The sequence below is a fragment of the Micropterus dolomieu genome, linkage group LG15 (assembly GCF_021292245.1).
Source record: "Micropterus dolomieu isolate WLL.071019.BEF.003 ecotype Adirondacks linkage group LG15, ASM2129224v1, whole genome shotgun sequence".
In the NCBI taxonomy this organism is placed as follows: domain Eukaryota; kingdom Metazoa; phylum Chordata; class Actinopteri; order Centrarchiformes; family Centrarchidae; genus Micropterus; species Micropterus dolomieu.
Genome location: NC_060164.1, coordinates 23955751 through 23970319, shown reverse-complemented (window position 1 = coordinate 23970319; position 14569 = coordinate 23955751). Strand labels below are relative to the sequence as shown.

The window sequence follows — 14569 nt, the reverse complement described above, 5'->3', positions numbered from 1 at the left end:
ACACACACATAGAGAACAATATTATAGTTCATTAGGAGTTGTGTTTGTGTCCACCTGAGGAATTTAAGTCCAAACGTTTTTGGTATATACCAGCTCCTGGATATCTGAATCTTCAGCTGCTAATGCACCCCTGTTCACCAGCTAGTCTTTGCGTCTGCCTGCTGCTTGCTGCCTAGTACTGTTATTGTAAAGAAAACTGTGTTTTAAAGTCTTGCACTAATTTCTTTATTTGACACACTGCCAGGTGCAGATCAGTGTGAGCTTTAATGCAAATCCATTCATTTAATTAATAAAAAAAACAATACCAGATTAATTAAAACATGTTGTATAGCCATCCTGTGTTCTCAAGTAAACCATGCTCTATTTATTTATCTCTCCATCATAGGGGGGTGCTGAGGATAAAGTTTAAGTCTTGCACTAACATTAAAGGTACCCTGTGGAGTTTTTAATCACTATTAGCGCTAAGGAGCAATGCTTTAAGATGTCACCCCCAGTGGTGGCTTGTCAATAGAGGGCGCCGCCCCCATCAAAATTCCAGAAATACACATGTATATAAAAATTAAATAAAAATGAAATAGTTTTACTTATACGATTTGTGGTAGTAAAGAGCCTCAGATTTTAATAAAAACTGGCTTTAATCGGTGAACTATTTTCTATGTTTTTCATTATTTCATGCTGTTTCATGGGCGAGGGACGCCGGACAAATGGATGTCTATCTGAGTCCTTAAATTTTCAGGCAGCATGTGTCTTTAAGCTGGTCTCTAATTGGTTTCTTAAAGATTCTCCTCCGGACGCAGGTCGCTGCGTCCCTGGCAAATCAGAATTGGATACATGTTATTTTATCCAATCTGATTGATTGGTTCTTGTCACCTGTCATTCTTGGCCACTACTGTACTGCGAGTGTGCGGGCGACACCGTCACTTCGACTCTGCCAAAACCTTACTAGGCTGATCAGTGATAACTTTCATATAGATAAATGGCAGCATTTAAACCAAATTCTGTCATTGATTGACAAAAAAACCTTTCACAAGGCGTTCGCTGGAAGAAAAATAAATAAATAAAGGATCTCGGACCTGACCAACCCGATTTACAAATCCAGCAGCAGGCCAGTGACAGAGGATGAAGCTACACCCGAAGCTTTACCCGCGCTTGTTATGAGAAATGGAGGTGGCTAGCTGGATGTGATGTTAGCAATGCCCTTTTTTGCTTTCCCTGTCTTTTATTTCAAAGTGTCGGCACTGAAGTTTTGTGGACAACAACGGGTGTAAGAGACCTCAAACATTTATCTGAAAAATGCAAACATGATGACAGTAGCCGCATCTTGATAATAGCATGAAACTAATGTTTTTGGGCAGAGTTAGCATTGCTGAACAACTTGATGAAGGCTACAGGATTGGCATTAGAAGGCACAACGAAGAGGTGACAAAAAATCGTCACATACTGTCCAGGATAATAGACTGTGTGAAATTTTGTGGAGCCTTTGAGTTGGCTTTACTTGGCCATGATGAGAGTGAGAGCTCAGATAATCCCGGTATATTTCGCGGGTTGGTGGATTTTGTTGCCTCTCTTGATGGAGCATTGAAAGAGCACCTTGACAGTGCTACTGTATTTAAGGGAACGTCAAAAACTATACAGAACGAGCTACTGGACTGTATGTTGTCTGTCCAGACAAGTGATGAACTGTAAAATAAGAACCCAAAGTATATCAGTCTGTGATTCCTTAACTCATATTATTATGTAGTATTCAACTAGTCTATATACTGCATAATAGAATTCCTGAAATTCAGTTATGGCTTTTGGTTTAGTGTGCCACCCCGGGATTTTCAGTGGCCCCGTCTGGCCACCCCTGAGAAAATATTCTGGGGTTCGATCCCCAGTTCCTCAAGACACCCCAAGACACTCAAATTGTTCCCAGTAAGCATGGTAACTCGATGCCAAAGGTGTGTGGGTGTGTGAACGAGCCACTTTGAAAAAAGCTTCGGATAAAATAGCTATATAATTGTCATCCATTTAGCTTGAAGGTTCAGTGTGTAATAATTAGGAGGATCAATTGATAGAAATGCAATTTAATAATCCATAACTATGTTTTCAGTGGTGACTTACATGATGAACCGTTATGTTTTTATTACCTTCGAATAAGTCATTTCTATCTACATACACCGCAGGTCCCCTTACATGGAAGTCACTATGTTTCTACAGTAGTAACAATCTACAGAGCGTGTTTCATCACTATGCTGAATGCACACAAAAAACAAGTATAAGAAGTAGTAGTAGTCTAATGTAATAATGTACAACCTCATAAAGAAAAAGTACAAAGTTAGGTTTTTTAGGTAATTTATAATTGCCATTAGAATTCATACATTTGTTTTAAAGTACTTATTACGTCCATGGAACAAGTAAAAGCCCAGTGAGCCATTTGTTGCAATTCGCCACCCTCACCACTAGATGCCACTAAAACCTACACACTGAACCATTGGGTTTCCTGAAGAAAATCACCTGCTGCACCTTAGCATCACTGATGTGGACAGGGGTGTGTGTCTTTATCCCCTTTTTCCTAAAATCAATGGTCAGCTCCTTGGTTTTGCTGATGTGTTCTCTGGTGGTGTTGTCCAAAAACTTCAAAAGAGTTTTCTCCATATCAGGGGATGCAGTCGTGGATATGAACAGGAGGAGGATGAGCACACAGCCCTGGGCGCTCTGCGTGTTGAGCACTAGAGTGAAGGAGGTCTGAGCACCAATCCGAACTATCTAGAGTCCATTTGTCAGGAAGTCCAATGCCCAGTTGCAGAGCGTGGTACCTAAGCACAGTGCAAATTGCTGATCAGTTCCATGGGGGAGATTATGTTGAAGGCTTAGATGAAATCATCAAACCGCATTTTGATAAAGGTGTGAAAAGTAAGTGGGTTGCTAAATGTATTACTCTACAAACTATCTATTCAGACAAACAAAACAAACACAGATTAGATGCAGGCTGCCTTTTGTATGATTTATAAACACTGTCTCTCACACACTGGTGTAGTCATTTTTAGAGAGGAGAGGCTCTGGGCCACCTGGCTGCAGAGGTGAGCAGATGCTGCAGGCGGGAGCTTTGAGGGGGTCAATGTAGGACCACTGCCTCTCCTTCACCATCTCAATGGAAAGCTCTATCTGCTTTTTCACCGGCTTGGAGGACAGACATCTCTGAGGCTGACAGGAGGCAGGAGAGGTGTCTGACTTGGATTGGAGCACATCCGGCTCAAGGTCCGAGTTTGGATCACTTTGTCCCTCTGTGGCCTCCCTCTCCAGTGACCAGGTTAGAGGCTGGGGCTGGCGGCTTGTGGTCTTGGTGTCTGCTCTGTGTCTGGTGCCGTACACCAATCTGGGCATAGGCCTAGCCTTGAAGGTTTGTCGTTCCTCTTTGGGTCCAAGCTTCCCCAGCTCTGCCACAATCTTCGCCTCCCTCTTTCTCTTCTCTCTCTCCAGGAAATGGAAAGGCTGTGGTGAAGCAGCAGCAGAGGCCTGGTTAGTTTTCTTGTCACGGTTACTGTTATTACTGCGACTTCTGCTTCGGTTGGACTGCTGACTGGAGCCACGGCTGATAATTTCATAGAGAGGCAGGTGAATGTGCGCCGGTGCAGGCGATGCCCTGAACTTTTTCTGGCATTCTTGGAGCTCCTCCAGCTCACGTCTCAGCAACGTGTTCTCCAGCTCGATCTCCGAGCGAGTCCGCACCTTGTGCCTCTTCCTCTCTTCCTCTCTCAGCATCATCTGAAAGGGTTTAGGCACAGTGACCTTGGAGTTTGACCTGACCCTGACCCCAGATTGACGGGACAGTCTTCCTTGCGGTTTCGGACAGAAGGCCCTGGGCTGGAATCGAAACTGCTTCTGGGTCGTGATTTCTTCCGGGCTCAGTAGGAGGTTTCTGGGAGAAAATAGAAAAGAATGAAATGTGACAGTAAGTGTGCAATTTATCTTTCAGAAAACTTCCTCTCCGTCTCCTCATTGGGCTTCCACTCCAACAATAGCTAGATTTAAGAAGTTTCCTGATACTACTGCACTAACCTCCCAAAAGTTCGGTCCTGGACAGGAGTCCTTCTTGGATTGTCCAGCTCCAGTTCCCCAAAGCTGTCCGCTCCACAAAGCTCAGATTGGTCAGAACCGCTTGATGTCTCATTGAAGTCCAGCTCCTCCTGGGAATTGATCCTCTGGAGTTTCCTGGCAGGGCCGCTACTGCAGGATGCACAGATTACACATCGGGGAGAGATAAAAATAAACTTTGTCAGGCAAACAATTGCTAAATATAAGCCAGAAAATGGAGAGGTAAATGTCTTTGACAATCTTCAAACAAGTCCAGTTGCCCTTTTTTTTAACCTTCCTTGGGTAACTATGGCCTGAATGATGAGAACCTTCACAGACATCTGTAGAGTTGCTTTACTCATGGGCACAAAGACATACCTTAACCTTCTAAAATTATATATTATACATAGTCACATGCATCATACCTACATTTGTCTGAAGAATTGTACAACAGTAGGTACTATTACAATATTATTTCTGATCTGGACACAAGTATTGGTAAACTGTGCATCGTCAAATATGGATTATATGGATGAAATGGAAGACTAGCCTTCCAAACAAATCTTATCCATAGTGTCTTTCTTTAATGACAATCCCTCAAAAATCTCCTGCCCTGTGATGAAAGAATAAGACTACACAATCAATTCGAGAAGTGGGTTTGTGGGTTTCTGATTCAACTTTCCAATGTCAGTGTACTGTATTTGCTTAATGATTTTGAGAGAGGTAAGAGCAAGCTCAGAATATGAGCTATCAGAGAAAAGAATATGGTAATATTTCTAGTATATTTCTGCACCCTTTGGAGAATATTCTGAAAGTGAGCATTTGTGACATCTAGGTTACATATAATAACAATGCAGTGGCTATATTTCAGTGTGGAGCAGATCCTCTAATAAATGTATCCGCCAGTGTGTTTAAGTGCTATCTTAAACATATTCTGATTCTCTTACTTACAGTGGGGATTGATTGTCTCTAAGACTGGGCCTTTTCATGATGTTATTGTGGGCTCAATACAGTTTTGCAGTTGGTTTAGATGAATTGTTTTCTGTGCATAGCTAGACACATGGAAATTGGATTATTTAGGCTATGTATTACCAAATCTAGCTTTGTTTTAACATTGATAGTTATTTGTCGTCTATCTGGAAAATCACTTAAACAGTGGTTACTGGGGGGTTCCTCAGAGACTAGTTAAGGCAAACTCTTTAAACAACACAGACATGGAAAAGCAGCTTCATATGAAAGTCTTAACATCTTGCAATTGGAGCTGGTACGACCCTTGCCCTGTTTATTAATGGATCACAGATATAGACATATCAAACCTGATGGACAGTCTGGCCTCTGTGTTCTCTCCTCTTCCCAGACCTCCGTCATCTTCCTCTCCTTGTCTCTCTCTGCCCTGGCTGATGTACATCCTCTCCAGCTCGGCCATGTTCCTCAGGTGAGCGCTCTTCAGCTCCTCCAGCCTCCTGTAGTACTCCTGGTTGGAGAAGTAAACATGCTGCTCCCTCTGAAGACCGTAGATTTCCAGCGACAGAGACCTGCGAACCCTCCTGCCACCTTTTCCTTCCTCACTGCACTCTGAATCCAGATCATAGTCCTGAAAGGTTGGAAGTTGTCAATGTTATGCCGTTTGGTGGATGCATCCAATATTATCAACATAATAAACAATAATGTACACTTCGCTGTTTGTTATTAGCACCTTATAATGTTTATTTTTACTGTGTTAACATTTTATAGTGATTCTTGAGTTTTATTGAGAATCAGTCTAGTTTATCTATTATTCAACCTTTTCTATATTAGTTTTCTTCAACAGGATTATTACACTATACTTCTACAATGGGTTAATACCTCAATTTTTCCTGGATTTAGTCATTATGTGTTTTTGAACACTAATGTTAGGCTCAGAATGCACTGCATGCATTGCATCTACCGTGTAACTACAGTGCTATGCTAAGTGAGTCAGGTGAGGATGTGGTGTAACAGAATATACTCAGAGGTGATTTTCATCTTGAATATATGTAAATTACAATGTGGCATACAAATCTTAAATCAGTTTTTTAAATAAATATCTGTGATACATGTGTCTAGATAATATATATAAAGATACTGTATCTCTTTTAACAATTTGTCATGTTAAACTCTAATTCCAACTATAAAACAGTTTAGATTTATGTACATTTATTGTTGCTTACTTAGGTAATAATTTCTCCTACTTTGCATTAAACGTATATGCCCTCAGGAACATACAAGAGTTAATTAAACATTTAATTGAATAATTGAAGGTGTTTTAACTGCTTGGATTAATAGTTACAATCAAATTGATCAACTACATTAACTTGAAATTAGTACACATTTTGTCAATAACTTGTGGAACTTTAGCATGTGGGGTTGTGAGCTTTTTGCAGCCAGTTGTAAATGTAGTTTGTTATCTTTAAAGCCTCACCTCACTGGTAGAGTCCTCGTCTACAAAATAATGGTCTCTTTCCCCTCCATACAGAGCCATTAATTCCTTGTTTTTCAAAGCGGGTGATCGGTGCATCTTTCTCCGTATTCTCCAAATAAAACTGAAATTTCACTACCAGCCTGAAGCAGAGCAGAGCTTCTGTGTGTCCTCTGTCACCTCAGTCTGCAAACTGACCTGCTAGCATGGGTAAATTAGAGCAGGACACCAGCAAAGATTAGCACGCACCTTACTGACACACACACATACACACAGAGACTGAAAGCTTTATCCTCTTAGCAGGAGGAGTCGTGATTTTACAGTCGTCAGGGGTTGCCTTTGGCCAGATGGTCCATATGGTCCAGTGGATTTTCACTTGAAAACATGATTCAAAGTCAGTGTCTGTGTGGATGCTCCCAATCTGATTTACAGATTAACTTTCGTAAATACAACACAAGTGGTGATTTACAGCAACCTGCACCTGTTGCAATTTGGCAAACTGTCTACAGGAGCGAACGCAAAGAAGAGAAATATACCATAGCGGTGACTTACAGTATGTTACATGAAATGAATACCTACACGACTTCCAATCATATTACCAGCTCTACAAGAAGCACCCTCCACCACTCCAACTTAAACCCCACCTCCACCTGTCAGCAGTGTACAACAGACCCAACGACAATTACTATCATAGTCATAGAGTAAAACATAGAAGTCAAAGAGTCTCCTGCACAGGTACAGAAATATGCAAATACATTTAATTTTCACAGGACGGATAACTGAAATTCATGTTTTACATCATTAACTCCCACTAAAATATATCAAGGGTAAACAATAAAAACGTTTTCATATTCTGTGGCAGCTTGCAACAGAGTGTTTGGAAGAGTAAACCTTCAAAGATGAGAGCTAAACACTGTTTGTGAGTCGGACACCACAAGGAAAAGGAAAATAACTACCCTTAAAGTTAGTAATAAATTCTGCACTATTTGGATTACAGAGGAGGACATGCTGTTTTCTGGAAATGGGGCTCAAAAAATATTATAATGATCATCAATCATTGTCCACTTGCACTGCTGACCTTTCTGGTCCTGTGGCATAAAGGGAAGCTCCCAAACTTTTGCTTCTAAATGCTTTGGCTGAGATCAAGTGAAGTGAAGCCTGGGCCTCAGTTCAGCTGCGAGATTTTGGGTATTTGACAGATGAAGCTGGAGAGGGAGGACGCATAGATGAGCCAAATGTGTTAATCTGTTTACTTAGGTTTCTCATCACTGTCACTACAAGTCCTAAAGTCTTCACCTCGTGCTTCGACACCTATCCCCATCTGCCTCCTGTCTCCCTCTATTTCATCTCCCATCAATCTACCTAAGAGCCTGAGACAGCAGGAGAGATCTGAAGATGAAGAAGAGACAGGGTGATTTCAGTGCCATTAAAGCAAAATATCATAACATAACGAATGGTTTATTAGTGGTTTCCAACCTCTTTTGCTTATGACCTATTAAAATCAAGAAATATCTAATTGTGCCTCTCATTAAAATATATATAGGCCTATAGCTTTAGCGTGTACATGAGCTATGAACACTCAGATAGTTTGATCTGAAGAATTTTTGGTGACCCAAAAGGACGAAAGTATCCAGTAACTGAAAAAGAAAAAATCTAAATAAAGATAAAAGCAGACATTTTCTCTTCTTTTCTTATTATCCATTAAAAATCTTGTGATTTTTCAGAATCATCTTGGGATCCATTGGTAGGTCCTGACCTTCAAGTTAAGAACCACTCCATTAACGTAATCCTACAAATATTAATGTAATATATAATTTGAGGTCACTATAAAGTCACTACAGTATAAAGGTATGTAAGAATGTTATATGCTTAAAAATACCACAGTAGGAGGACGGGAAAGCTGCACACTCAAAACTCAAATAATCTCATTTTTTATTATTTTATACAGCCAAAACAACATCTGTCCACACGATGGAGCTGTTGTGCTTTTAGTGAAGCAATAAGAAGCTTTCAGATGTTACATTATTATATTCACCTGCTTTACAGTCATCATAATCAAGTCATGCACATCAGTGTTAGCCTACTTAAATTGTTTTATACTTTAAAGTTGTGTTTTAGTGGTTTAACAGTACTTTTTTTTTTTTCATTTTCTCACGTCATAGTTTCTAGAATTATGGGGGGGGTTTTTTGTTTATACTCTTTCCTCAGTTCTTGAAACACCTTGTTCTCAAAGTTCACAGAGCTTTTATTCAACATCCTTCCAGGTAAACTCCCCTTTGTTTGTGTGTGTGTGAGAGAGAGAGAGAGAGAGAGAGAGAGAGAGAGAGAGAGAGAGAGAGAGAGAGAGAGAGAGAGAGAGAGAGAGACAAAACAAGCAGATCCCCAACGAATGCGTTCTTACCTTTAGCTGTGAGGTCAGAGTGCCACCAGCTGTAGAAGTTAAACTCGACCAGGAATCTAAATATGTAGAAGACATCGGCCATAACAATACACTCCAACACATGCTTATATAATACATACTGCAACACTCTCTACTGCATTCCAGCCATTTGTTCTTTTTACCCAAACTATGAAAGTTTCTCAAGGACTACAGTAGGGAAAATGGTGCATTTTAAAGCAACCACGGGACAGACACATTATCCTAGTTGTAATTCCATCGTGTTTATATGCTTCTTAAAAGTATTTTACTCAAATCAATCATGAAAAACATCTACTGAGGAATCTCAGTTATTTCTGTGTCTATAAGACCATGCAAGTTGTTGCTGAATCTGACTCTTTTCATCTGAAATCTTTTTTTTAACTTCAATCTTGATTTGAGTCTACATGACTTGTTCAAAGCAGTAAAAAAAAAAATGCTTGCAAAACAGGCAGTGTTTTGACAATCTTGTGATGACTCATTTTGGTATACACATGATTTGGTTTGGTTGATTTTGCCTGCATCTGAACTTACACAGTTATTAAATAAATGCTCATAAAGAGGATAGTACATTTCCATTTCATAATTACAGATCATTTAATAGATGATCAAACCATGCTTTTATGTAAATTTTATGAGTGCAAACTGATGTCATGGTGCCATTATTTAGGGCTTACTATACTATACTATACTGAGATTTGTATTCCATATGATATGTATTTAATGTCAAGTTTTGGACCTTTATAACTTTTATTAGGTATACTAGTTATTTGATAAGATTATTTATATTTTAACTGGATAAATCTCAAGTAAAACATCAATGGAAAAATGAAACACATAAATCAAAACATCACTTATACTTCAAAGACAAAAAAATGACAGGCTGTTAAATTATCACTGACAACTCAATCCTCCAATGATGCATTGTGGCGACCACCCATGAAGGCTCTGCAACCACAACATGGCATCGCAGGAGGACCAGCGCCACAGGAAACATCAGGTAGCCATTACTGCTCATGATCATTGATGATCACTTCGATGTACATGTGGAAGCGCACGTAAACAAACATACAGTTGGTTTATAGTCACAAACACACAGTTAACCTTTTCCTACCGGAGAGGCCACCGTACAAGTCCTCAACAACTTGTGTATGCGGCGAGCAGATGTTACTACAGATAGACATAAGACACTCTCACACACACCGAAGTCTTACATTACAAGCTCGGTCAGCATCCACTTCATGGCTGAGAAGAAGGCAAAGTAAGGCTAAAAACACAGAAAGGGAGAGAGAAAATATTGAGCAATCCATACTCGCAACTTTGCATCACATGGAGTGAAAAAGTACTCACATCCAACAGTGTGTGTCCACTGTCACTGCTCTCTGAAAAAACCCAACATAGAGCCTGGTAGTCATATAGAGTGACCCTGAGTAGATAAAGATAGAAAAGAGAGGACAGACAGTGAGACAAAGATATCAGAAATAGAGATAGTGATGTAAATGCAAATGTTTTTATAGATCTGACTGTTCATAAGTAATGCATTTGACAGGTAGATATAGCCCGGATATGGTGATATAAGTCTTGATTCACACATTCTCTCTACTATTATACGCCTGCGGGGCCTTTTGGATTGCTGTGTGGGAGCAGGAAGGAAAGATCCCACCTCTGCTATAATGGCCGCTTTACCTACGGATAATATATTGAATTGATGTGGCAAGAATGGGAAAAGAAAAGCAACCGAATGCCGAGAGCCTCCCGAGAGGTTCCTCAAAGTGATGTAGGAAGGTGTGTGTGTGTGTGTGTGTGTGTGTGTGTGTGTGTGTGTGTGTGTGTGTGTGTTTTTGTGTGTGCAGATGATCTGGGGATATTGGTGGGGGAATATCAGAGGATTTAAGGGCTTAGTAGACCCTGAGGGTGTGAGGTCTGGGTCTGTCTGGGAGAGGTTACTGAAGGGGTTCCTTACACACACACACATACACTCACACACAAACACACTGGACACTCTTTCTCATAGCCTGTGGATAAGTTATTTTATACTTGACAATGCTTTGTGTGTGTGAACGTGTGTGCGAGCATGTGTGTGATGTCTGAGTGGGCCTGGTCTATCCGCAGCCCTGGGCGATGATCAAACCTCAATCCCAGTACCGGTGACACATAGCTACAACACACCGCCAGGAACCAATTAGCGCTAAGCCAGGCCACATAATGGTGTTAGCAGTAAACTTAGACCAGTGTAACATCTGTGTATGAGTGTGCGATTGCTGTATACACGTGTGTGTGTGTGTGCGTGAGCGTGCCCTTCATTTGCTTTGCAACATCCCTTTCAACCTTTTTATTGATTTCCCTTTTTATTGCTTGTTTGGAAAGATAGATAATCCAAACGTATCTCAAAATAAGTCCTCCACACTTTGTCTTCATCTGCAGCCTTGATGCTGACAGATAAAGCAAAAGTTGGCAGCTTGTGTCGACTTTAAGTGGTGCACTTGAAAATGTCTTAAATGTTTTTTAGTCAAGACAAAATCTGTGCAGCGAACTTAGCACATTAATTCTCTGCAGATGGCGCTGGGTTAAGACAGATCGTACCGGATTCATCAGTGTTCAGATCTATAAGCTCTATTACTCATCATGCTAATACTTCACGACACAAGTTATATTATTCATTCATCACACGTCGTCCTTAATTTTAAACAATCCCTCACCATCCGACATTAGAGATTCAGTGAAAGCACTTGTAGGCCTCTTTGTCTTTATGAGTGGGACTGTAAACCATTTGCTGTCAGATTTTGAGGTTCATCCCTATGATAAACAGGCGTGGTTGTCTGCTTGTGCAATGATTTGTCACCCATGATTTTTATGCACTGAGACAGCATGGCTTAAATCTCCTCACCCACGTCCTGAAGGCAGAACTGAATGCTGGGTACAGTCTTGACGCAGTGTTGGAAATGTGGTTGCGAGTGTGTGCAATCTAAAATTTATGTTTAACTGTGCAACTAAGTTCTCTAAAGATTCCGCAAATGTTAGACCATACCCGTTAGACTCTACGGGCAAACTACAATATGTGCCTGTCTGTGTCTGCTTCTCTGCATTTCTGTTCTCTAATACTGGGAAAGTTATCCTCCTGGGTTAAATTTCCAAATTAATTGCAGAAAGTCGCCACCCAGTGCTGCCGGCGTTTTCCAGGAGACACAGCTCTACAACACGAAGTATATGCGTGGATGTGTCTACAACTGTGTGTCTTTGTGTGTGTGTGACTTCAAGTTACTCCTAAATCCTCCATTTCAGGAAAAGATTTGCTGTAATCCCCTAACGGAGAACTCTGCTGAGCGAGGGGTCGGAGTTCAGCGCTGAATAGCTCAACACGATTGGCCAAGTTAAGAGCTGTCAGCGCGAAGGGAGACATGCTCTCACTCTGTGGCCTGCCTGATATTATGCACATACATTGACGCACATGCATGCACATACACTTGTGCTGGCACGTATAAGTACACACTCATACACCCACCCACACACACCTACACACACACATACATGCAGTTCAGAATCCTTACCTCTTGAAAGAGCCCATATGCAGAAGCTTACTCATTACAGCTCCCTCTGCTTCTCCAAAAAATTTCCCTGTCTGAGAAATAAGAGAAAGAAGTTTGGTTTTATTTAATATGATAAGTCATAACAAAATGTAAAACTAACAATCCCTTAAAACTATGTGTTTATAATGCTAGAAGCTCTTAGATGTCCTAAAGTTCAGATCAGATTGGATGACAATTTCCCAACGCTAAAGCATACATCCCTCTTAGCATTGCTAAATTGTCTATTGGGGCCCTTCCATCAGCTCCGCCAATGACCAAGTGGCCATGGCCAGAGAGAAAAATCAGTGATACAAACACCCTTACAGCCTTTTTAGGGACAGAACTGAGAAAGCCAAAGCCTGTCAGTTTGGTTGTCCCAAACACACATAACCTGGTGACACTGCACAAACACATGGGAAGCAGTTTCAGATAGTCTGCAAAAAGAACAACCGTCTCATCTTTAGATTTAGCTGAATAAGGCCTCTGAGTGCTATTCTCCACTGCAGGTTCTGTGACCTCTTTGGGACCCCCCTTGCGCCCCTCTCCCTCCCCATATTTCCTGTCCATGTCTACACAAATATGTGCTCTGCTCCAAGCCAGGTGATGCCACAGGGACAAAGCTATTAAACCATTAGCATTCATTAGCCATTTCAGACACAGGTGAAATGACAGCCTGGTAGATCTTCCAGCTCTCCCGGAAAGACCTACTCAACAAGCCTCACACAATTTAATCCAAAAAATTTTGAAGGATCACTAATACACATTATCTTGTTAGTTGATGACACTTTCACTACGTAACAACAATGAGATGAAACAACTTGACAAGTGCAACCCTGAATGCTCCATCACCTCCAAATTACGACTGAATAAAGAATAGGAGCCAACCAGTGAGAGATACATGAAAAGAACATGCAGAAGGGAAGGGAAGGGCAGTGACAGCCAGCGGACTGGCTTCTAGATGAGCCAAAGCCAGAGTGACAGCATGTCTGGTGACAGCTAAGCAGAGGGTATGTGCTAGGGCAGCACTGTGTCTCCTTGAGCACAATCTGAACAACACTAAGCGTGAGATGCAGGAAAAATATTATATAACAGGAAAACTTAAACATTTTTAGCTCAGTCTTGGACTCATACACATCTACTCTGATGTAATCTCAATCCTTGCATTATAAACATTGTATACTCACACTTCGTACAACACAATGTCTATAAATGTCGCCCAATATTGCTGGTCTAACAGCTCATCTTGAATTAAAATAACATGCGATTTTTCTGCTTGCATGAAAGACAAAAATAAATGTACAAATGTATTTATTCTAACCATGACTACTTTGAAATGAATAATTTTCTTTGATCTTGCCATATCTGGCTCGACGTGTCTATGTGTTTGTCTTTGCGTGTTGATGTCTTACCAGCGTATAGTCCTCTGCTACCAGAATGAAGCCGTTGTTGTCGATGAGGTAGCAGTTAATGTTCTGTTAAACAGGAAGCAAAGTGGTAAAGCTGCTGTGAGAAGTAAAAGTGACAGAATCTTGGACGGTTGATTTAAAAAAGTAAGGCTGACCTACCTCATCGTCACAGCTTATGGAGCATTTCCCATCTAATGCCGCACACTGTAAAATGAAAAAAAAGAAGATATCTACATGCTGTGTCTGGGTGTCACACCAAATATTTAGGCTGTCTGGTCGAGATTCCTTTTGTCAGCTGAAAACCTTTACTGTCTTCCAAAATGGACAGTCAAACAGACTGATGACCTTCACAAAGTTCGACCAAAACATCTAAACAACTTTCACAGGTCCTTGAGTCATTAAATATTTATAACTTAAAAAAGCTAAAGCAAAAACTAAGTATTTTTTAACTACGTTTATTAGGCAGTGTAGTACGTTAGTTAGATGTCAATGAAGATTCTCAGTCATCCAGGTCATAGTTATCCAACGAAGGTTAAAATCAAGGGCAACTGGACTTGGTTGAAGATACTGGAAGACGTTTCGTCCCTCATCCAAAGGACTTCTTCAGTTCTGACTGACTGGCAGGGAAACTCAGCTATTTAACAGCAGTGGGGTCGTTGTGTTTTATCTCATATTTTCATCCCATGTC

General features: G+C 40.8%; 1 long non-coding RNA gene across 1 annotated transcript; it reads right to left on the bottom strand.

The window, feature by feature from the left end:
• Positions 1–10123: 10123 nt before the first annotated feature.
• LOC123984553 lies at positions 10124–14086 on the bottom strand. The gene is made up of 5 exons (XR_006828452.1): positions 14041–14086; positions 13885–13947; positions 12458–12528; positions 10260–10335; positions 10124–10176 (listed from the first exon to the last, which is right to left on the bottom strand). It is a non-coding gene; the product is annotated as an uncharacterized LOC123984553 (long non-coding RNA).
• Positions 14087–14569: the final 483 nt, after the last annotated feature.